This window comes from Euprymna scolopes, chromosome 8, assembly GCF_053919585.1.
Source record: "Euprymna scolopes isolate OS-2025 chromosome 8, ASM5391958v1, whole genome shotgun sequence".
Taxonomy (NCBI): Eukaryota; Metazoa; Mollusca; class Cephalopoda; order Sepiida; family Sepiolidae; genus Euprymna; species Euprymna scolopes.
In genome coordinates, this window is record NC_136489.1 from 96,700,767 (window position 1) to 96,725,841 (window position 25,075).

A 25,075-nucleotide genomic window follows, 5' to 3' on the forward strand; every position below is an offset into this window, starting at 1 on the left:
ACAGCAATTAAAAACATGCCGGCACCACATAATGTGACGACTCTACAAAGGTCTCGCAAACTACTACCAAGTATTTATCAAAGGAATGCCCGACCTAAGAGCTCCCCTTAACGAGGTATTAAAGAAAGAAACACCATGGATATGGACAAAAAAATCTCAAGACACATTTGAGAAAATTATAAAGACGCGGACGTCCGATCTATTTTTAACCTATTACGACCCAAAATTAGAAATAAGTGTTGCGAGCGACGCGAGCTCGTACGGTATAGGAGCATGTATACAGAATATCCTGCCAGATGGATCGAAGAAACCTATAGCTCCTGCCTCAAGGACACTACTTCCGGCAAAAAAGGCTTACTCTCAAATAGAAAAAGAGGGGTTAAGCATTATTTTCGCGGTGACGAAATTCCACCGTTACCTGTACGGGAGACACTTTAGACTGGAAACAGATCACAAGCCCCTAGTGACAATTTTCGGCTCATAAAAGGGTTTGCCAGTATATACGGCAAATCGCCTACTCCGTTGGGGTACGATCTTGCAAAATTATGACTTTCAAATAAAACATCTGGGTTCGAAAAAAAATAGGTCATGCGGATAGCCTGTCAAGCCTTATACCGAAAATGGAGGAAACTCTTGAAGAGTCAGTAATTGCAGCTATATGTTCCAATTATGAGGAAAAAACATGGTGGCGAATATAATAAAAGAATTACCAGTCTCGTTAACCGATATAAAAAGGGAGGCTGAAAATGACGATGTTATTACAGACATAAAGAAAAAATAATCGCAAAGCATATTTTCCGTATGCAATGATATTTTATTATATAGTGAAAGAGTTGTTATCCCGAAAATCTTGGAAAACTAACAGTAATCAAGTGTAAAGGTTGTGCGTTAGCCGCAAAGGCACCACCGATAGTCCATAAACCTTGGAAAAAACTGACCATCCATGGTGACGCATTCATATAGACTTTGCTGGACCGACCGAAGGACAATACTACATAATCGTAATAGATAGTTTTTCCAGATTGCCTGAAGTAAAGCGTTTCAAGAACCCGACGACAATAAGTTTTCTGCATGAAATATTTGCACGTTTTGGTGTGCCAGACATTATAGCCACAGATAACAGAACACAATTTACATCAAGTGATTTCAAGGACTTTTGTGACACTTTTCAGGTAAAACATATAACTAAACCACCGTTCCATTCTAGATCAAATGGATTAGAGGAAAGGTTCGTAGACATGATAAAGCGTGCACTTAGAAAATCAATAGGGACCCCGACGGTAAAGAACTACAACAATTCCTGCAAATATACAGGATAGTTAAAGAACCCAAATACACCATCGAAATTATCGCCAGCAGAATTAATGTTTGCTAGAAAAATAAAATCACCATTTTATAAATTAATACCAAAGCAAGCAATCGTCCATCAAACTACGCACACATCACGTAAAACGTTTAAACCTGGTGATCGTGTATATTTTAAATGTATGAAAAATAATATTTCATATTGGGAGTTTGGTACGGTAGATAAACGTATCGGCGACTTGGTCTACATGATAAAAGGTCCAAAAGGGATACACAAAAGACATCACACGACTGCAACTCTATTGACTATTTCTTCTAGGTGTCATCTAAGGTAAGGCAAACAAGCATATCAAAATATTGTCGATTCTCGGACACTATGGAGGCGTTCACCGCTAAAGACATCGTTGCGAAAGCGTGTGACTCATTTCGCGCCCGTGTTGAGATGGTTGTCTCCACAGATTGTCAATAATTTGAAGAATAACTACCTGTTGCTAAATAAACTCTAAGATCTCTACATATACAGGTTTTGCGTCTATTATCTATTTCGTTTTCTTTATATCAAATGTTGAATTTTGCTGCAACATTCGGCACACACACCATATATATATATATATATATATATATATATATATATATATATATATCGAATTCGATGGATTCGGCCACTCTGATGAGTCGTAGACGACGAAACACATGTTAGTGGGTAGTTATATTTTTAAAACAGAAAGTAGTAGCGTTCCTATGTGTGTCTGTGTGGACAACTCTCTTACAGCCCACACCAGTGAGCTGATCATAAACAAACCTGACATTACGATTGTCCCCACACCTAGGGATGGTGCACATCATTTTCCAAGGTAAAGGTCAAAGGTCTACTGCAGCCTTAATCACTGAACCGATCGTGACCAAACCTTACTATTTTTATTTGTGCTTGTTATTTTCTCCAATATTTTAAATTCTACTATCGATTTTCTCCTGTACAGATAATAGTTGAAATAGCTCTGGAGAATTTTCCAACTCTCGTGTTTTAATATATATACACATTTTGTATCTCAAAACACACACACACACACACACACACACACACACACATATATATATATGTGTGTGTGCGAGAGGCATAGGTGAAAAACAACGGGTAAAACCTTGCATGAGAAACAAACACACGAAATCAACACTAGATTCGTATATTTATAACAAACATGCAATTTTCTTATTGACATTTCGTTAATTATCGTAGAAAATGCTTTCCAAAATACATAATCACCTCTCCCCAAGAAAAAATAAAAAGGTTTATACGTGCGTCCAGTTGTCCAAAACATACTAGACAAACGTTTAAAACTAGCAAGACTTATGGAATTCCACAAAATGAGAAATATATTGAATCAACAAATGTTTGGTTTAAGCTGATATTTTTCCGAAAAAAATTTTTTCGATAGAAAAACTAATAACACACAGCAAATATGAGTTTGCTAATATTTCTATGAAAACAGTGTCCATTGTATTTTAAATATAAAGTTGACCCATTCTTGTCCAGGGGTACTTTCTTCTATTTTTTTAAGCAGTTAGGCCTTTAAAATTTCAAGGCGTAACGAACGGACTAACTAAGAATTGAATAAGCAGAATATCATATAGACAAAAAGCAGTTTTTCATGACTAATTTATTTTTTATTTATTTTAAAAGTCATTACTTATCTGTTAAGAAGAGCATACTTAGAAAACAGCATTGTATAATATATTTAAAATCCTGTATTGACAAACACCAGCCATACGACAAAAACGATTAATAACCTTACATTTATAAATATATACAAGTATTTTGAATGCATGCACAGAAATTTTTTTAACCAATTTTCATTTGTGCATTTCGTTAACTACTGCTCACCAACAAACTTCATCTGAAATATATCATCCACCCAAAAGAAAAAATATGGTCTCAATTGTAATAGATTTGTCGGGCGTTAATTTTGTTTTTATTTTAATTTATTTCAAAAGACAATGGTCCCCCTCAAATTCTGATATATTCTTATGATCATCTTATATTTAAAGGTTAAATATGTTGGAGAACTAATTAGTTCATGTAGCATTGTTTATCAAATCGACAAAGGTGACTGACATGAATATTTTTTTTAATTTGAAAATGTTAAATCAACTACTTTTTTCTGTCAAACAATATATTAAATTTGGAACAGTTGAGGCTAATTAAAGATGATCATGATTGCTGGTTATTCAATGCTACGGGCAGAATTAGGGTCTTACACATTTTGCTTCAGTAAAATCTCAGATTTCACAAATTTTAACCGCTCTACCAGAATAGCTAGAGAACTTATCTGCAAAATAAATATGTAAATCGTTACACATCAGGGATCTATATCGATCGACTATATATTGCCAGAGTCCGCTAGCTCGCAGATATTCTTGACTGCGAAACTAATGGAGGTATCCAGTTCCTAAAGGAGGTGTACAGCAAAAATCATTGTACGACGTTTAAAATACTAAACACTCCCCCTATCGTATTAGCGTATGACGGGAAAAGCCATTTAGAATTTGGAGTGATTCAGAAAAAGTCATATAAACCAAGCTCCACTTAAAATGTTGCACATATCTTGCCATAATGTAGGCAATATATTAACTTTTTGTAAACGATTGATTGAGAAGTTAAAGATCAAAGTTGAATATACACTGCTTTCTTTTTATTCCACTCTGAAATATTTATTTTTAGATTTACCTACGTAGGGATAAAAACTCTACTGAAATATGGAAATTTAAATGTTTGTTTTAAGGACAAAACCCATATCGCTGAGACCGTTTTAGCTAGATATTTTAAATAGGGGTCATTCAATTCGTACAATGAAACTCTTAAAGTTGACCATGTTTGATACTTATTGATTTTTCATGGAATGACTATGCGGTGATATTCTTTAGTGTTCAGATGTTGAATTAATTTAGCTTAGAATGACATAAAACAATCATGTTTTGTCATTGTTAAAAAGCGAAATTTTAAGTAAAATAAGTCTAACCCGTACTCCGAAGTTGCTCAAGAAAACTGAGAAAATCAAGAGTCGTAGAAGTAATTGACCGGAAATAACCGAATAAACTATTTTGTTGAAAATGCTAAGCCTTCAGTCACGATAATAATATTCCATTAAGAATTATTAGATCTGACCTGTTCGGAAGTGCTTATAAAATAATGCCGGCATTATCATTTACATCTATGCAAGAAAATGCAACAAAATGGTCTTTTAGATAACATTTGCATAGGAATAGTAATTTCTCCGTCGGTAGCCATTTCTAATCGATCGATGATGAAGTCGAAAGCAATAAAAGCCTCATGTCCTTGTTGTTGTGAAGCAGATTGCTTCCGTATTGCTGGCGTTGACGGGCGGAAGTTAGCAAGACAAATTAACACTGCGGGTGGGCCCTTCCGAATGTCGGGTACATGGTAACCAGATAAACGAATTTCTCTACGGGTTCTCATATTGTTTCATTTGCCCATCCACCTCGCTATTCAACGCTTGCAGCACAGGAACAAACTCATTTAAATTGAACAGCATATTCTGTTGCGCTGGTCGCAACTCAATATCGATGAAAATCCACAGAGATTTCAGTTTGTTGGGTTCTTGCACAGAATCACAAACTTCTGTTTATTGTTCTATTGAAAAAAAATGGCAACTAAATTACTAATACTGATTGAGAATATCTTATTTATTTGCTTATTTCCAGAGGCGGCTGCACGATAATTATTTTTTAATAAAAGGAGAGAATTTTGTAACGCAATTTTTTTCAATTCAATTTATTTAGTAAAAATAAAACAATCATAATTCAATTGCTATGTGAAATGGTTGTAGAAATTTATACAGAAGAGAATACAGTACCTCAGCACCTGCCCAAATTCGCTTTGAATTGATCTGATCGATTCAGGCGGGATAAAAAAAATAGGAGTCATTACTTTTGGAACGTGCCTCGTGCGTTCGTATATGTTTTTCAGATTTCCAAACATACTTAACTCGCTGTTCTCGCTTTCTTTTTTATTCCTTATACATCAATCTAATTTCTTAGAAATAAAGAGCTTCCCATTTCGTGGGGCTAACAGTTGATTTCTGTATGTGACACATATCAGGTTGTTGCATAATTTCCCGTCGTTTCATAAAAAAATTTTTTCTAAAACATGTTTTGATATTTGGTAAAATGTTATGTACACGTATTCTGTTCTACAAGATTATGGTCATTGTTTTTTGCTCATATAATTTTCTCTCATTTTTCTGAACCGTAAAATGGATTGTCAAGTAGCTATAAAATCACATTTTCGACACCTCCTTCTTTTCGCCTTCAACCGCGACCAAAGAGCGAGCGAAGTGATCAAGGAAATTTGTGCCGTATATGGAGAAAACGCTATAACTGAGAGAAATGTTTGAGATTGTTTCACCGGATTCAAACACGGTAATTTTGACATCAATGACGTTCCTCGTTCCGAAGGATCAATCAAGGTAGACGAAGACTAACTCAGAGTTCTTTGGAAGGAAGATGGCAATCAGACATGTAGAGAATTGGGTGAAAAAATGAATTGTGTGATTTTGTGACAATTTCATGCCACCTTCAGTCGATGGGATTCACAAAAAAACTTGGAGATTGGGTCCCACACGAACTTACTTTTGATGTTAAAATTCTTTGAATTTCTTTTCAAAAACGGCGGTAACTTATGCAACAACCTAATAGATATTCAAATATTCCACTAAACCTTTCTTTTACCTTTCAAGCACTTAGTTGATACAGAAGTTGAGAACATAATTGTCCACCGCTGAATTGACCATTTAAATATGTTATTGTATATCTTTCTTGTGGTCTCTTGATCTTAATGGATTCCAGGACAGGAATTCGTCTAGTCTAATGGAGTGTTCAGCTTCGTGTTGTTACTTGAGGTAACATCATTCTGAGAAGGTGTACGATTCCTTCTAAAAGCCAGTGGGAGTTAGCCATACCGATATCTTATTTTAGCCGCGAATGCTATGTAATTTTGAATATTAATCAGTTTTATTGGAGGGAAATATATCCTCACGGCATGTTGTCTTGACAAACTCCTGTACAGAAAGACCTTAGATACTCGAGGATACTGTCTAGTAGGTATTCAAGTTCTCTAATTGTCTCTTTGTATGCAAACTTAGAGTATTTTTATAGGATTTTGACAAAATATAGTTGATTAAACTCGCTTAGTAGTTTTTAAAACTCGAAATACTAACACCGCGACCTGAAACGTACACCATCCCATTTTTCTTTGAGCGTCGACTTGATCGGTTACTGAACTTTACATTTGTATAGTTCGGTGAGATATTTTCCTTTCAACACTTTGTTGTTTTATCTCACTTATTCTCTCTTTGAGTCATGGTATGATATCCGTTTTTTTTTGGGGGGGGGGTTATTTCTCAGGTTTTGTCCGACTCGAGTTCAAGTTGACCCTGGCTTACTTATCATGTCCTGTTAGTCTCAGCTAACCATTCTATATACTAGTGTATTTACTTGCTCAAATATTTGACATATATGGTAATGCTGCAGCTTAAAATCGCGACAGGATCTGCGTAAATGTCAAAACAGATTCACAGTACATACAGGTCTAACCAAAATCTTTAATTCAATCTATGGGTGAAGAAAACACTGGGTCATACCAGAGCCGGCCATAGGTAATTAGAGATCCTAAGCGAAGTGAATTTGGTGGTCCCAAATTAAATAGAAAAATAAAATACCGAAAAAATAAAAATTACGCAATTTATTAAAAACTACATGTATTTATTTCTAAATCAACAAATAACTTAATTTATGCAACATATTTGTGCAGTTCATAAACTTTCAACAAAACTTAATTTTTCGTGCTTTGATGGCAGTAAAGTCTCGAATAAATTGTGAATAATCCAGAGACTGGACGATATGTCGTTCGATAGATTTCCATGCATTGCCAGACTGTCCAGGCGTTCTTGCGTCATTTTCGTTGTCAAATAGCTTCTTTTTTTTTTTTATTAATTTCAACTTGGAAAAACTTTCTTCCGATGCAACAGTAACACGAAGGCCTATGGCGATCTTTGGAAGTGCAGTATTCAAACCATGATAATTAATAAAACTTAAAGTATCAAGAGAAGACGAACCAATATCGGGAACAATGTTTGAACATATTTGCAATTAACTGCATAAATCCTTCGAATCAATTGTTTTCTGCATAATTAGCATTATACATATATATATTTCTTTTTTTATAAGGTGGTCACCTCTTATCAAGGCCCGGAAGCAACTCAGGGATAAGCGTTATTGTAAGTACAGTGCGTTAGTATGGATATTTAAGGTGTCTACTTAAGGGGGCGGTTCATCAGGAATTTGTTTACGTTGGACTTGAAGGCATCCAAGTTGTAGTCAAGAGGGAAGCAGGCAGACGGAACAGAGTTCCACAGGCGTGCAGTTCTAAGAAAGAAGCTTTGTTCATGGAATCTACGTTTTGATTTAGGAATAGATAAAGAGTGAGGAAAGTTTTTGACAGTGGATTCAGCTAGACGGGTGTTTTTCGTAAAAGATTGACGAAGAGGAATCAGAGATTGGAGCTCAGACGAGCACCTGCCATGGAAATAACGATGAAATAAAGATAGGCTTGCAACGTCTCTTCTGTGGGAGAGAGGTTGCAGGAAAGAGAAAAGGGCATCCCCCACTAAGCCACGAAGTCTATTTTGTACTCTGTCAAGGCAGGATAGGCTGTTTTTTGCAGCTCCTGTCCAGATATGGCAGCAGTATTCCATCCTTGGACGTACTTGGCTTTTATACAGATAGAGAATTGCATCAGTAGTGAGATATCTTCTGGATCCCACTATCTTTCCAGCGACCTTGGCAACAGACTTGATGTACGTGTTCCATTTCAGATCAGGAGTGAAGGTCAAGCCCAGAAGCTTGTCAAAACGTGGGGCTTCTCCTAGACGAGAGCCATCCATTTCAATTGATGGGGATCAGAGCGTTGATGATGTAAAGATAGAAGCTTGGTTTTAGATGCATTAAAAGTAACCAGCCACGTCTTCCCCCACTGAACCACTCGTTCGAGATCAGAGGAGAGAGAATCAGAGAGAGCTTTGTCATTTACAGCCTTTGATGTGTTGCCGTAGATAGTCGAGTCATCAGCATAGATGTCAGCGAATGATTAAAGTATGTGTTTAGGGAGATCATTGATGTAGATCAGGAAAAGAGTTGGGCCCAGGATGGACCCTTGAGGGACTTCAGCATTAATACTTCAGGCCTTTGATTTTTGTCTATCAACCACTACTCTTATGGACCTATCAGAGAGAAATGATTTAATGATAGAGAGAATATTTCCAGTTATACCGTAACTGGAGATCTTGTGAAGTAGGCCTTTATGCCATACCTTATCGAAGGCCTTTGATATGTCAAGAGCAATTGCCCTGGAAAGGAAGCCTTTGTCAAGAGATTCACTAATCCTATGAGATATAACCGTTAGCATATCTGCGGTAGATCTTGCAGAACGGAAACCATATTGCGTGTCACTAAGAAGGTTATTTCTGCTGAGGTGGTTGGCTATTTCTCTATTTAATATGGATTCCAGCAACTTACTCATGACACACAGGAGACTTATTGGTCTGTACTGAGAGAAAGATAACTTATCACCTGAATTCTTAAATACAGGTCATAGTGATGAGGTTTTCCAGGGTGTTGTAAAGCACTTCTCTTTAAGGCAACGCTTAAACAGTTTCGTTAGTATGGGGGCAAGTTCTGGTTGAAGGTTTTTAACACTATAATTGGGATGCCGTCAGGGCCAGTAGCTTTACTGGAATCAAGGTTCTTGATTAGCTTGGCGACCTCATGCACATATATTTGTATGTTACCTAGCGTGTTCTGTGTTATAGGAGGAAATATGGCGAGTTGATGGCCTTCGTCGCATGGGGTAGAATTAGCTGCAAAGTTCTTGGCAGATAGTTTGACCTTGTCTGTAGCTGAGGAGATGACCTCTGGTCCCTTGATAATGGTTGGGATAGAACGCACACTTCTGTTCAGGATCCTATATGTTATTTGCCAAAACTGGTGGGAACAAAGCCGCTGATCAGCTACTTTGGATTTAACAGACTGGGCATATAGCTCTCTTGCATTTTTTATTACTCTTTTACAGTGATTGCTGGCGTTCTTGAAAGCAGCTTTAGTCTCAGTGCATCTATTACGTTGGTAGCTATGGAAAAAGTGATTTCTGTGTGCGATGGCAGCAGCACATTCTGGGGAGAACCATGGCTGGCTGTTAGGTTTTTGTTGGAATTTTTTAGATGATATGAATCGGTCTACGCCTGCAATTAACCATTCGGTCAGATCTGATACTATAGAGGACACATCCTTTTTAAACATGGAATGCAGAGGTAGGTCAGATATGAATGTACGGAAGCTATCCGAGTCAGCCATAGAGTATCGCTATATAGTACGGTGGAGGGGTACGTCTGGGGACTTATTACATCTCATTTTTATCTTAACTGATACGACGGAGTGGTCGGAGGATCCTCGAGGAGAAAGAACGGAACATGAACATAGCTCAGGGGAAGTAGAGAGAAAAAGGTCTAGGAGGCTTGCATATTGACCGGGTGTATCGGGCACACGGGTGGGTTCGCGAACAATCTGAGTGAAGTCATAAGCAATGGCAAAATCATGACAACCCCCCCCCCCTCATCGTCCGTCTGATTTGAGTGAGTCAGTGATTCCACGTTATGGACGTTGAAGTCACCACAGATGTGAATGTTAGCCGAGGGGCGTGCAGACAGGATGTGATCAATTTTCTCAGATATGCTCTTAAATCCGCTGTTGTGGGGCCGATAGAGGGCAAATATAAATGCAGTGGTGTAAGCAAGTGCAACCCGGAAGAACATATAAGGTAAATTAGGATCTTCTCTAGAGATATCCCTGCCACATGGGAAGCCATCTTTAATGTAGACATATATTCCATGCCCATGGCGATCTTGGGGGTCAGATTTAGATGTTAAGTTAGAGTATCCGTTAATTATAAACTCATCTAGGGAAGTGGTCGGCCCTATATATATTTTTCTTAAGATTTTTTGTGCGAGGCCCCCGTTAATTGGAGGTCCTAGGTGGCTGCCTGGTTTGCCTATACCTCAGGCCGGCTCTAATACATCGGTTAAAGGCGAAAAGAAGGCCGGCTCTGGTACAACACATGATCGAGTTGAAGCAGACAGCTTGAGTAGTTGGTAGACGTGAGAATAAAAAAAACTTTCAAGGTTGTGCAACTAACCTAAGAGATGGAAAACTATGAAATAAGACCAATCTTTCTTTGATTATCTCGCCATATTTTTCACTCATCCTGAACTTTTCCTTGAAACTGTACTTTATCTGTTAGCGACATGGCTCTTCTACAAAATATCCACATGTACAGTTGTTTTTGTATGTAATCCAGAGATGAAAGTTTACCTGTAGAACAAAGCCAAGTCAAAATGGACCTGAGAGCAATAGACAATAAGGGATGTCTCTGCGTTGCTCAAAGCTCACAGACTGAGCAATCACCATTGGGTTCAGTTTATGGTAAGATCTAATACCAGACCTCTGTGATATATTGAAATGCCGGGTATGTCTAATCATATCTGAACAAAAAAGGGACATTATCTTCCATTGTGGAACAAAGTTAAAAATATGGACATAGAAGAACAGTGGAGAGTAAGACTACTCAAAGAAGTAGCACAGATGCTGGGCGACAATCAATTTCTAAATAGACACAGTGTAGAATTTAACACGATATGAGAACCGTGAATTATAAATAATAGATAATGAAGTGAGAAGTAAACAATAATAATATAAATCTACAATAATATATAGTAATAATGTTTACTAATGAATAACGATATTCACACCTAGAAATAAAATAGGTTTAAGGACCCCAAAATTCGTACTAGAACTGTCCGCAAGGATCCGTGGCGCAGTGGTTAAATACTTGGAAAAATTAATCGTAAAAAGTGACTTTCTCTTGAAGGTTGAAGATTCAATTCTTAAAATGTAAAATACAATTGAAAATAATGTGAATAAACAATCCTCATCTCAAAAAAGTAGAAACGTAGTTTTGTTTTCTAAAGTTTGACCGATTAGTAAGTTGAGAAACTAATACAAGGAAGAATTAAAAAAAAACATTTATTTATTAAAAAAAAAAATTAAAATCAACTTAGTTTCGATTATATGCGTTTTTATTAGATATCGAAAAAAAATTCAAATCCATGTTAACATCAAGGAGAAATCGATAATTCATTTCACTCGAGTAATACGCAATCCTTCTGATTGAAACGTTCGAAACAAAAATCAATGTTGAAGATCACACAGACCTTGCTTTACTAGTGATACGATGCAATAAAGAATGTAAAGGAAAAAGAAAAATATACTAACTGTTCCATATCTGATGAGGATGTATATCGTCGAAACTACGTTGGTTTTATTTTTTTTTTAAATAAATTTTTATTAAAAAAAAAAAATTAACTTATAAATTCAAATTAGCATAACGCTTACATAAAGAAAAAATATATTATTTATTTCACGCAGATCACGCCTGATACTCCAGATGGGAAGATTTAAAATCGCTGTTAAAAACCACACGGACTTTACTGTGCTAGTGATACGATGGCACAAGAAGGAAAAAAGGCGAATACAATGTTTCAATGCTCAAGGAAAACGTATATCGTCGGAACTAAGTTGATTTTCAATTTTGAATTTAATAAATGTTTATTTAAAAGGAAATCTGCGTTCTATTGGCTTCTTAACGTACAAATTCAAATTCACACAACCCTTACATCATAGAAAATAATCGCTAATTTATTTGTTTTTAGTTTTATTTTTCATTCTTATTTAAATGCTCAACTACTGGGATCTTGTGGCAGACTTTACTCAATTTAAGAAATGTTTATTGATGCTTTTTTTTATAATTCCTATTTCTACAACGAAAATATTCTTCGTCGATTGTTGTTTTTATCTTGCTATTTATTTTGCTTTCAGAGAAACGATTCGCTGAGCATCCGAGTTGGGCTTAATTAAGCAGAATTTGCTGTTTATTTCCCAAGGTAAGACTAGTTCCGAGGGCAGGGCTATCTTTTTTCCAATACAAATAATGCATTTAACGTCATATAAAAATAATACATCTACAGTGAAAATAAAAAAAGTGTAAATAAGAAGAACGCGCATTCTTAATAGACGTCAATTAAGTCAGCACGATTAACTTTAATAATACTATTTTAAACTTAAGCCAGATACGCAGAAAATAAACATGGCGTCTTACAAAGAGTGTTGGGAAACTCTATAGCATAATTTTGGGATTAGATGAGTGTACCTCTTCCGTCAAAAATGATAGAAAAACATTATGCTTAACCAGTGTTCGTATTAATATTTATTTTAAAATACCGTTTAACTTAATATTAATAAAGAAAGTGAGGAAATGTTTAAAACTGGAAAGTGAAGAATAAAAACGCATTAATAATGTATGCATTGATAGAGAAATAATAAAGAAACAGTTAATTATGGATATAGATTGTTTGCTCAGTTCATCTAAATACTTTAAATGGATTTGTTCGAAAATATTTAACGAAGTAAATTTTGTAAAGTAATGAAAGTTCTCTCTCTCTCATATATATATATATATATATATATATATATATATATATATATATATATATGTGTACATTTCCCTACACAATAACTTTTTTTTACACGGTGGTCACCACTTATCAAGGCCCGAAAGCCACTCAGGGATAAGGGTTATTGCAAGTACAGTACGTTAGTGTGGAGATTTAATGAAGTGTTTACTAAAGAGGGCGGTTCATTAGGAATTTGTTAACGTTTGTTAACTCTGTCAATTTTCAATCTACAGACTCGAAATTTGATATACATGTTACTGAGATTTGGAAAAATCTTTGTGATCGGATTTTGGGCAGAAATTTGGCTGTTAAAAGGTCAAAGTTCAACGATTTGACCTTTGAGAAGTCTGCCAAACTCCTCCACCAATTTTGGATCTAAACACTTGAAATTTTAGATATAGGTTCCTTGGACATGGATCTAACTTAATAACTTGATTTGGGCACAAAACAATAAATGTTAAGGGGTCATAATAGGAGTCAAATTTAAAAAAAAAATTGACCTCTGCGGTCTCTACCAAATTACTCTGACAATTTTTGGTTTAAACATTTGAAGTTTTGCATAAAGAGTATTCAGAGATAGGGCAAGCTTTTTAATTGCTTTTGGTCGAAAATTTAAGCTACCAATATATAAATATATGTATGTTTGCATGCTAATATATATATATATATATATATATATATATATATATATATATATATATATATATATGGTGTTTAGTATAGCTAGTTAAGTAATCAAATTCGTTGTTATTCTCTCCCACGTTTTCAATGTTTTCATTAGCCAATGATAGTGATTCTTTCAATTAAAGGTTCGGCGACTTTTAAAAAGAAAGCCAAATAACAAGAAATAATTCGTGGGTATAACCTCAATATATTTGAAAACCAGATATTATGATTATAAAATTACCTTCAATAACAACAATAAAAACAGTACTAGCAATCCATTAATAGCTAAAATAAACCGGATGTCTGGCAATAATCAACTGGAAAATAGTACGAGAGGCCAATACATGTAGAAATTTAGACAACCCATGTAATTACGTCTCATAAATTTTACATTCTAAACTTTAAAGGTTCACAAAACTATTAAACTGTAAAAGTGAAATATGAAATAACTGTGTATACAGAATAGAATATACTTTAGGATAGCAATACACAAGTAAATAAACAAAACAATACAACGCCCAAAATAGAAAACCTAAGCTTACCTATTAATTCAACACATTCAGGAAAAGAATGCGTAACTTTTATACAAAATAGAACAAATAAGAGGCAGTAAATTCAGCTCCCTCTTTGTTTCTTTGTTTGCGAGAATTTCTGACGTTGACTAATGGAAATATTAACTTGTGCGAGGGAATAATAATGTAATCTGATTGGTTAGCTATCTATACCAAACCAAACGTGTATACATATAAGTATCTGGTAACACAAATCTCATGGATTTAAGCTTCCGATTCTCCATGGTGATGAAACACGAGCACCTCTGTACTGCTTAACTGCCATGAATATATATTCATAACTTTCTCTTAAGTGAGAATTTGTCTGAGAACAATTCTCAACCTATGTTTGATCTACAGACTTGAAATTTGGTATAGAAAGTATTCAGACACGTGGAAAACTTTTTAATCGGTTTTTATCCGAACAAAAGGGCGGCTAACGGGTCAAAATTAAAATTCGGTAGGTGGGGATCATCGGATTTTTATCTGTTTGTCAACTGTTTCACGAATGCGCATGCATGAATCGTTCACGTGGAAGATTTTTATGGTAAGAATTAGTAGATCTGAAAACACATTTTAAATAACGTGGAAACACTGGACTAATGGTTATAGCACTTGACTCAATGTCTTTAGATTTTGGTTTCGATCTCAGCTTGGATATTTATTTTTTACTTACAAGAAGTGACGTGTTTAAAAAAAACATAATACCTGCATGCACATGTCTCAGTTTCTGTATGAATTAAATATAATATTATGCGTATTTTACAACCGGGAAACGCCGGACGGCTTGCACGTATATATATATATATATATATATATATATATATATATATATATATATATATTAGTGTGTCACTAACAATTGTGACGTTTTATATACTTGTTTTATTAATTGATATTATCTTTCATATTTATTTTTCAAGTTATTGAAATAATTTTAACGCATTTCGGATGATCTTATGTTTTTTGTTAGGTTAGTACAAAAACAATATCATTTTCTTACATCTGCTACTTTTATATATGATATCTGAATTAATTCATTGATATAAATCGCCATGTTATATATCATTTTCAAGCGCGTTTTTCTCTGTATCGAATCCTGTTATTCGTTACCGTTCTCAATATCTTCATTTATTTTTGCATGCTTTTCGACAGCATGGACAAAATTCAAATCCGCACGATTTTCTTGTTCCAGTTCAAACTAGGCCGAAAATCTGCCGAGACAGCTCGTGATATCAATGATGCGTTTGGCCGAGGAACTCCTAACGAACATGTGACACAGCGGTGGTTCAAGAAATTTCGCAATGGTGATGATAGCCTCGAAGATGAAGACGGTCACGGCCATCCGACTGCGGTTGATAACGAACATTTGAAAGCCTTAATTAAAGCCGATCCTCGCAAAACCACACGAAAAGCTGCTATTTAACTCTAGTTCAACCACTCACCACTCATTCATCACTTAAAGCAAATAGGGAAGTCAAAAAAGTTGGATAAATGAGTGCCGCTTGAATTGAACGATAATCAAAAAATCGTCGTTTTGAGGTATCTTCTACGCTCTTTCTGCGCAACAAAACGACCCATTTCTCGAGCGAATTGTAACGTGTGATGAAAAGTGGATCCTTTACGACAACCAGCGACGCTCGGCACAGTGGTTGACTACTGGAGAAACTCCACAACATTTTCCGAAGCCGAAATTACACTAAATAAGTTTGTGGTGATTATTTGATAGTCTGCAGATAGTCTCATCCATCACAGCTTTTTGAATCTTGGCGATAAAATTAAGGAGGAGAAGTATTGCTGAGAAATTGATGAAATGCACCAGAAACTCCAGCATATGTGCCCGAGATTGGTAAATATGAAGGGACCAATTCTCCTCCATGATAACAATCGCCCGCATATTGCTCAACTGACCCTGCAGAAGCTGAACGAATTGGTCTACGAGACTCTACCTCATCCGCCATATTCACCGGATCTCTCGGCCACCGATTATCACTTTTTCAAACATCTGGACAATTTCTTGCGCGAAAAAATGCTTCAAAAGCCGAATCAGCCTTTAATGATTTCATCGCTTCCAGAACTCCAGATTTCTTTGCTAATAGGGTAAATAAACTTGTTTTTCGTTGGCAAAAACGTCGCAATTCTAATGGTTCTTATTTCGATTAATAATGTTTATTATGAAGGAGTTAGGATCTTTTAAAGTTGAACGTAAAAAAACATTATTTTTGCACCAACCTAATACGTCCTCTTCAGAAATATCGTGGAAAGAGATGATTTGATAAAGCCATTTTGGTAATAAGTGTATTTTCTGGATTGTTCTTGGTTTATGCTCTTATATAGAATATATTTATGTTTTTATTCATAATACATAGTATTGATTAAAAGCATTTGTTGATAAAGGAAAGCTATATTCGTGAATGCAGATAAAGATAAAAGTAAAGTTTGGCTGATATTACGTAATGCGTAATATTAGAGGTAAAGAGAATTTTGTGCCTGTGCGGGTTGGTTCTGATTCATGTACGGGTGTACACATGCATATATATATATATATATATATATATATATATATATATATATATATATATGAGTGTGTTTTGCATTTTCTTTGTTTGCGTGTCAACATTAAGCCATGTTCAATTGGAGAGTGAATTTTGTTATGGATTTTTTTCCTGTGTAAGTAGAAGTAATTGTTTCCTTGAAAGATTCGCATTATTTTGAAGTTATTTCCACTGCATGCATGTACGTGTCTTGAAACATATAGGAGTCTGTTTTCTGCTATTTTTATGTTACTATTATGTAAGTCTACTCTACTGCTGAGGTTTTAAGTTTTGGGGTTGGGTTTCTTTTTATTATATTTGTTGTCTTACGTATGGTGTTTAGTTTATCTTTTTGGCCGAGTAGATTTTTATCTCTGTAAATAGTCCTGGGTTTATATTGTGTGTAGAGACGTATGCAAGGATTTGTTCTTTGTTCCATTTTTTTTTTGTTTCTTAGTTGGTCTACTGGTATTTTCTCTACCAAGTAGATACCTTTATGTATTAGTTTTGGTGGATATCCTCTTTTCCTCAAGGTAATTTATAGTTTATCTAGTCGAATCGTTCGGAAGTGTCTGTCTGTGATTATGAGATTATGATGCAAATTCTGCGTGCCAGGGAGTAGAATATGGATTAAAACAACTTTTTTAGTGATGGCTTTTAAAATGGAGATATTGTTGGGTGCCTGTAGGTTTGTGGTAAATGTCTGTGACTATGTTGTTGTTTTTAATTTTTACATATCTTTCCGCAATATTTCTGAAGAGGACATAAAAAAGATGTCCGAAACGCGTTAAAATTATATCAATAATTTGAAAATGAAAATATCAAATAATAAAGACTTGTATATAAAAAACATAGCAACTGTTGGTGACCCCCACGCACTTAGATATATATTTTTTCTCGTTGGAATCGCTGTACAACTTTTACACACACACACACACACACGCATATATATATATATATATATATCAATTTGCTTATTCGTAAGTAGGTTATACAAGCATATCTTATTGCAGGTGACACAACCTCATCCCCATAACAGTGAGAGACTATTCCTTAAGAAATACAGACAAATATTCTGTTTTACTACAACATAAAAGGTCTTTATTACAACTGGTTGCATACAACATCTCTACAATATTATTCAAAAGAACAAGCAAGTTGAAGAATTTTTGCATTAACCTCAAAGTGTTCTGTGCAACGCAAAACGCTCTTTTCAATCTGTAACCGTTGTTTGTCTTTTATTAATACACGTCTTGAATTATATCGTTGTTCTGTTTTTATTGTGACTAATTAAGAGCCATAACACTGACGACAGAAACATTCAAGAAAACGCACACACACATTGAAACCTTTATGCCTTAATAGTCTAACAGCAATAAACCAGTGTTCTCATAACTCTGGCGACAGAATCACTAAAACACACAACTCATGTGATAGTGCACTGTTATTTCTAGATACACCATTTCTATAAAGATCGCATGTAAAATAGGGCTAGTCTTGATGTTGCTACATACGCCAACAAAACCGTAAAAAAAGATGACATCAAACGAATATAAAATTCGTGGAGCCTAGAAGAAAGATCTTAAGCGTTATGATCGACACGGGTTTCTTTGATAACCAACATGAAATAAACTGTTGTTGTATACGATAGATGAATGACTTGTCGGAAAGAATAAAATAATATACAATATATATGACATCAGGACAGTATTCATGAGCGATTCAATTCTCCAGAAGCAGCCTTCGCAAATCAATCTCCTTAAAGAAAAAAAATAATGATTAAGGACTGTGTATCGTATGAGATCTCATGTAAATGTGGAGACCTATACAAAGATGTGACATGCCCACTAAAAGTAAGGTTAGAATAACATCGAAAAGTTGTAATACGTGGATATATTGAAAAGTTGGCTATGGCTGACTTCATATGGAAGGGAAAGAGAAACCAGTTAGCCTTGTGGACGAAATAAAAATTATGGACAGAGGAAAAAGGTGGAGATGAAGATGACTCAAAGAAGCAGCAGATATGATAGGTGACAATTCAATACTAATAGGCCTAGTATAGAAATTCACACGATATGGAAACCGTTAATTATAAATAATAGATAATATATACAGTAATAATTATATATATATATAATTTATATATATATATATATATATAATTTATATATATATATATAATTTATATATATATATATAATTTATATATATATATATATAATTTATATATATATATATAATTTATATATATATATAATTTATATATATATATAATTTATATATATATATATAATTTATATATATATATATATAATTTATATATATATAATTTATATATATATATATATATAAATTATATATATATATATATAATTTATATATATATATATATATAATTTATATATATATATAATTTATATATATATATAATTTATATATATATATAATTTATATATATATATAATTTATATATATATATAATTTATATATATATATAATTTATATATATATATAATTTATATATATATATAATTTATATATATATATATAATTTATATATATATATATAATTTATATATATATATATAATTTATATATATATATATAATTTATATATATATATAATTTATATATATATATATATATATAATTTATATATATATATAATTTATATATATATATATAATTTATATATATATATATATATAATTTATATATATATATATATATAATTTATATATATATATATATAATTTATATATATATATATATAATTTATATATATATATATATAATTTATATATATATATAATTTATATATATATATATATATATATAATATATATATATATATATATATAATTTATATATATATATATATATATATATAATTTATATATATATATATATATATAATTTATATATATATATATATATATAATTTATATATATATATATATATAATTTATATATATATATATATATATATATATATATATATATATAATTTATATATATATACATATATATATAATATGTAAGTAAATTTTTGGTACAGCAGAATGGAAGGAGAAATTTCAGAGGAAACATAATTTAATTTAAATACCAAAAAAAAAAACAAGAAATGGGCAGGTGAAATTAAAATTTTCCCTAAGGCCTTATCGTCTGACCCTCTAAGAGGAAACGTCAGAATGATAGATTAAAAACTAAGAAAACGAATGAGGGAAGAGGGGAATTTTGGTTACAGTTGGAAGAACAGTGGAAAAAAAAAAAAAAAAAAAAATCTCACTGTTCAGGTGGTTTTAAATCAATGAATATCTCCAACTGATGTCTAAGAATCTTTTATTCTATATATATATATATAATTTATATATATATATATATATATATATAATATATACATATATATATATATATATATATATATATATATATATATATATATATATATATATATATATATATATCACTTTTTGTGTGAGAGTTCCTTCCTCATAGGCTCGGAAACGTTGTGAAAATGACAGCTAATATGAAAACGGTACTTTGAAAAATCCAAATATTATGAATAACTAATTTTCATCTAAGAAAATTCAAAAATTTTATTGATCTCAGTTACACAATACGACTAGGAAAGGTATAAATCCATAAAATAACCCCGCAGTTATGTTAAATTACAACTTGTATACAGTTAATCGTTTACAATGTACATTGTATTTTGACATAAAATGATCACAAAAAACCTGATTTAATGTAAAAAAAAAAAATAATAAAACAAGCTGAAGTTAACCATAATTTACGTCTATCTCACGTTAGCAATCTTGCAGCAAATAATTAAGAACTCTGGAACAAAATTTGCAAGAAATAACGTTTTTCAAAGGCAACACAATTTATTTTTTTTTTTTAATTTTCTGCATATGTTTTCAGTTCTGCAAAATAGTTTTTTACAGTAATAATGATACAAACTTGCTCGGCATTTATGCTTTGGGAGTTTTGTTGTAAGATTTGATAATTTGTATTATATTATAATTTTGGATGATATTCGCATAAAGATTATTCTTGTCAAACTCTGGAATCTTTATATCGAACTAGGAATATAGCGCAACGGACACAGTACTAAGTGATAATCAGTTCTAAGCGACACTTTTTTTTTGAAGATGACGCTTCAATCCCTTGTATGATCGATATAAGAACACAATTACGAATTACTTAAGACTTCTATCCGACTATGGGTGCGAGAACAAGAACAAGTTATCTCCATTTATTTTATAAACCTATCCGTTCTAAATTCTGTTCAGATACACGATTTCGAGAAGACCCTTCTGAGGAAGATCGGAGGTTACATCGACCAAAACGTTGTGAGAATAACAGCCAAGATAAAAACAGTAGTCCGAATCAAGATAATGCCGGTCAGAAATTTCCTTGGAATCGGTGCAAAGATCACGGACCGCTGTCATTAAAAGACATAGCTGAATTTTAACTAAAGATTTTAAAGTAAAAAAAAAAAACATAAAAACAAAAATGCATCTTGTAATCTGAAATGTTTGGTATGAGTTTAATTATAATTGGTTTCATTTGAGGATATATTTATTACTAGCAGGCCACCCGACGTTGCTCGGTCGTAAAATATTATATTTTAATTAATACAGAAACTGATGCATGTGCATGCAAGAATTGTTTTTTTTAACTGTTCACTTCTTGTAAGTAAAAAAAATAACAAAAAAAAAAAAAACAGGAAAAACATGAGCTGAGATCGAAACCAAAACCTAAAGACATTGAATCAAGTACGATAACCATTACACCAGCTTCACACGACATTTACAAAGTGTTTTAAAAAAATCTTATTATTAACATAAAGAAGTTGTCATATTTCTCGACCGCGCATGCCTACTCATGAAATAGTTGACAGGCAGATATAAATCCGGCGACCCTCACCTACCATTTTGCTGATTTTGACCCCTTAGCAGTTCTTTTTTCGGATGAAAGCTGATTAAAAAGTTTTCCACATGTATGATACTCTATATAATTTCATGTCTGTAGATCAAAAATTCTTTGAGTATATAAGTTGAGAAATGTCCACACGCACACGTTCTCACTTTCAGATTTAAAGCTTTTTTTATGGAAATTATGTGATGAGCTGACCCAACCCGCTGTTGCCCAAGAATCAGTTTTTTTTTGTTTGTTTGCTTTTTTTAATTCCCTTTATAGTTTACATATTAAAGTAAGATTTCTTTTCCTATAAAAAAGAAGTTATTTAGGAAATTATAAATCTTAAAAAAAGAAAAGATTTTGCGTTAAATTAAAAAAAAAAAAAAATGCCATTTATTTTCTCTCTCCGACTTCGTCAAACTAAAAATTATATCGTGATTTAAATTTTGCATTCTAAGAAGGAAATCAAACTGGAAATGATAGCAGATGTTTTATCAATTTGTTCACTGCGCAAAACACAGGTTAGAAAACATGTTACGAAAACATCATGTGTGAGAGATCGTCGATGAAAGGACTATACAGGTTACTTTTCTTCCCAGTCCAGAATTGTTTTTTAGGGTATCCGGATTATTCATATTAAAAATTGACCTTACATCTACCTTTTCCCTCATAGGGAGGCAATTAAATAAAAACAAACTAAAAATAATATGAGTAGCATTTTTTCTTTTATCTGTAAAGCTTCAATCATTAATCATCACATTTTAGAATCATTTCTGAAAAAAAAGTGTCATCTGGGGACAAAAAGTTCAGGGTTTCGGTTGTTTTGCAGCATATCACGGCCTTTATGGATAATTTAATGCCAAATTCATATCAAATACTTATAAATTAACTAGTAGACCGTCCGACATTGCCTGGTCGTAAAAGACACATAAATATGATATTTTAATTCATGCAGATTTCGTATTTAATATAATGCCAAGTCCCTATCGATTATTATATTGTATCCAATATATAGTAGTAGTTTCAAAAGTAAAAAAAAATGGTTTCGATGCCATTAGCTAGAATCAGAACCAAAACATAGGTCGTCAGTCTTATCCGTAATCATCTGCACCATATTCATACTTATAGAACATCATGCAAAATAATGTTGTAAAATATATAAATGTGCATTTGCGCATGCTTACAAATAACGTTTTATTGAATTGCCAGGGTTAATGTCTTTTTTTTAATTTTGATCCTTTAGCAGCTATTCTTACCGGCTAAAAATCATATTGATTTTTTTCCACCGGTCTGAATCCCCTACATATCAAGTTTAAAGTATGTAGGCCAGAAATTGACGGGAAATTGTTGGAGTCCTTTCATTCACACACAGACATGGTCACTCATACATATATATATATATATATATGTGTGTGTGTGTGTGTGTGTGTACTAGAACGTTTGCATCTTAAATGCTACCAACTTATGCATAATGTAGAACCTATGCATAAATAGAAACTAATCATGTAGTAAGAAACCACAAAAAAGAATAGTTAATTAGTTTGATTTTTAAAGAGTCTGCAAATTAGCTAACCTTTATTTAATCGCTCGCATATCCATGACTTAGTATATAAATAAGTTCATCTTAATAATTTTTAAATAGGAAAGGTAAGCTTTTAATACCACTGTCAGAGCGACGAAACATTCAACTTTATATCGATAGATTTGTTTTGTAAGGATACACTTTGTCAGTAAATTGTTATCAAATGATTATATTCAATCAATAGATACAATCTGGACGGTCAAAGTGGAATTAGGAATAATGACAACTAAGATGCTGTTCTAGACATTCCAAAAATCCCAAAGTTGGCATCACTGGTATTTTAAACATATACCGAAAACCGGATTAAGTGTTAGCATCATTTGTAGTGCTTGATACGATTGGAAGGTGTGGTAGGCGTTAAAAAACTAGACAGGACCAGAAATTATTTTTTGTTTGTTTTGAGTGTGGAGACAACAACTTGCTGAAGCGTGTCTGCTGTAGTTGAGTGTCTTGTCGCAACCAGATGAACATATAATAAGACGGTTCACGAATATTAGAAAAATCATTGTGGTGTATATTGTGAAGAATTCTGTTACAACTACTTGATCGGAATAGTTATTTTCATTTTGTTTTATATTTATTACAAGCGTGTTAGAAATCATTGAATAAGAAATTTTGCGAAATGTGCAAATTTAAAAGTAATGTTTATGCGTCTCTGCACTTAGTTTTAGAAAGTGTATGAGAGAGAGAGAGAGAGAGGGGGAGCATAGAGAGGCGTGATGGGTTAGACAGTAATTGAGAACGTGAAAGGGAGATAGATATGCAAGAGAGAGAAGCAAAGAAGGATAGAGAAAATGAGAGAGAGAAAGAGAGGTATAGACGGAAAAGACTAAGAGATACAGAATGTCACAGAGGAAATAGAAGTTTATAAGACACGCGAAGGAGAAAGAAAGGTAACAGATAAAGAATTAGAATAAAAATGTGTGAGATAAATAAATGAGAAAGGTTAAGGGAGAGAGATGGTAGAATAGAAACCGAAATAGATGGAAGATCGAAATAAGGACCAGTGATGCAATAGTTAGAGTACTAAAAAAATCAATTGTAAAGTGATATTCTCTGGAAAGATACAATTACAAATTACTTAGTCATGGCTGGTGGAATGAGAGCATGGTAGCCTCGTAAAGTAAATAAAGGATTCTGTTCGAAATTCAGCCAAGATTCTCGAGTTCCACAGGGACATTCTCGAGTTCAACAAGCTACCTGAAAAAGGTCGGAGGTTACACCGACCGAAACGTTGTGAATATGACGCTCAGGATGAGAACTGTAGTCAGAAGATTCCAACTGATACCAAAGTGTGAGAGAAACAAATGAGAAAGGTTCAAAGAGAGAGAGAGAGAGAGAGAGAGAGAGAGAGAGAGAAAGAAGAGGGGGAGTAAGATAGAAAAGAAAATAGATAAAAGATGGAAATAATGAAGAATAGCAATGAAAAATAAAGAAAGACGAGAAAAAAGTCTAAAAATCAAGTTAATAAACAGAAGAAAAGATCCAGAGAGAAAGAATATGAGGCAAAAGAGATGGGGAGGGGGTAACGGATAAAGAATGGGAAAAACAGAATAGCACAGAAAAAAGGGAGGAGAGAATAAAATGAGAGACGAGGACATAGAAAATAAAGCAGATGGAAGATCGAGTTAAATAAAAAAGTAGTAGTTGAAACTAAAAACCAGAAAATCCAGTAAAAATAAAGGAAAACAAAAAGTTGATACGACTCGCATAAACTGGAAATTTACATTAAGGTCAACATGTATTTACACACGCATTTTAACATGTACAAGTGATTCAAAACATAACCCGAAACAACTTAGAAGAATAGACTAAACAAGTAAAGATGGACCAAAAATACATACATCAAAGGAAACTGTTGCTTGGTGCATGATG

General features: G+C 33.1%; 1 protein-coding gene across 2 annotated transcripts in view; it reads left to right on the forward strand.

Annotated features, from left to right (window-relative positions):
- LOC145283663 (neuropeptide Y receptor type 2-like) overlaps window positions 1-25,075 on the forward strand; it is an 809,226-nt gene that overhangs the window by 770,939 nt on the left and 13,212 nt on the right. For both annotated transcript variants that reach the window (XM_080132664.1, XM_080132665.1), the window contains one exon: window positions 12,307-12,371. The gene's annotated coding sequence lies outside the window, so the exon portion shown is untranslated. The remainder of the gene's footprint in view (window positions 1-12,306; window positions 12,372-25,075) is intronic.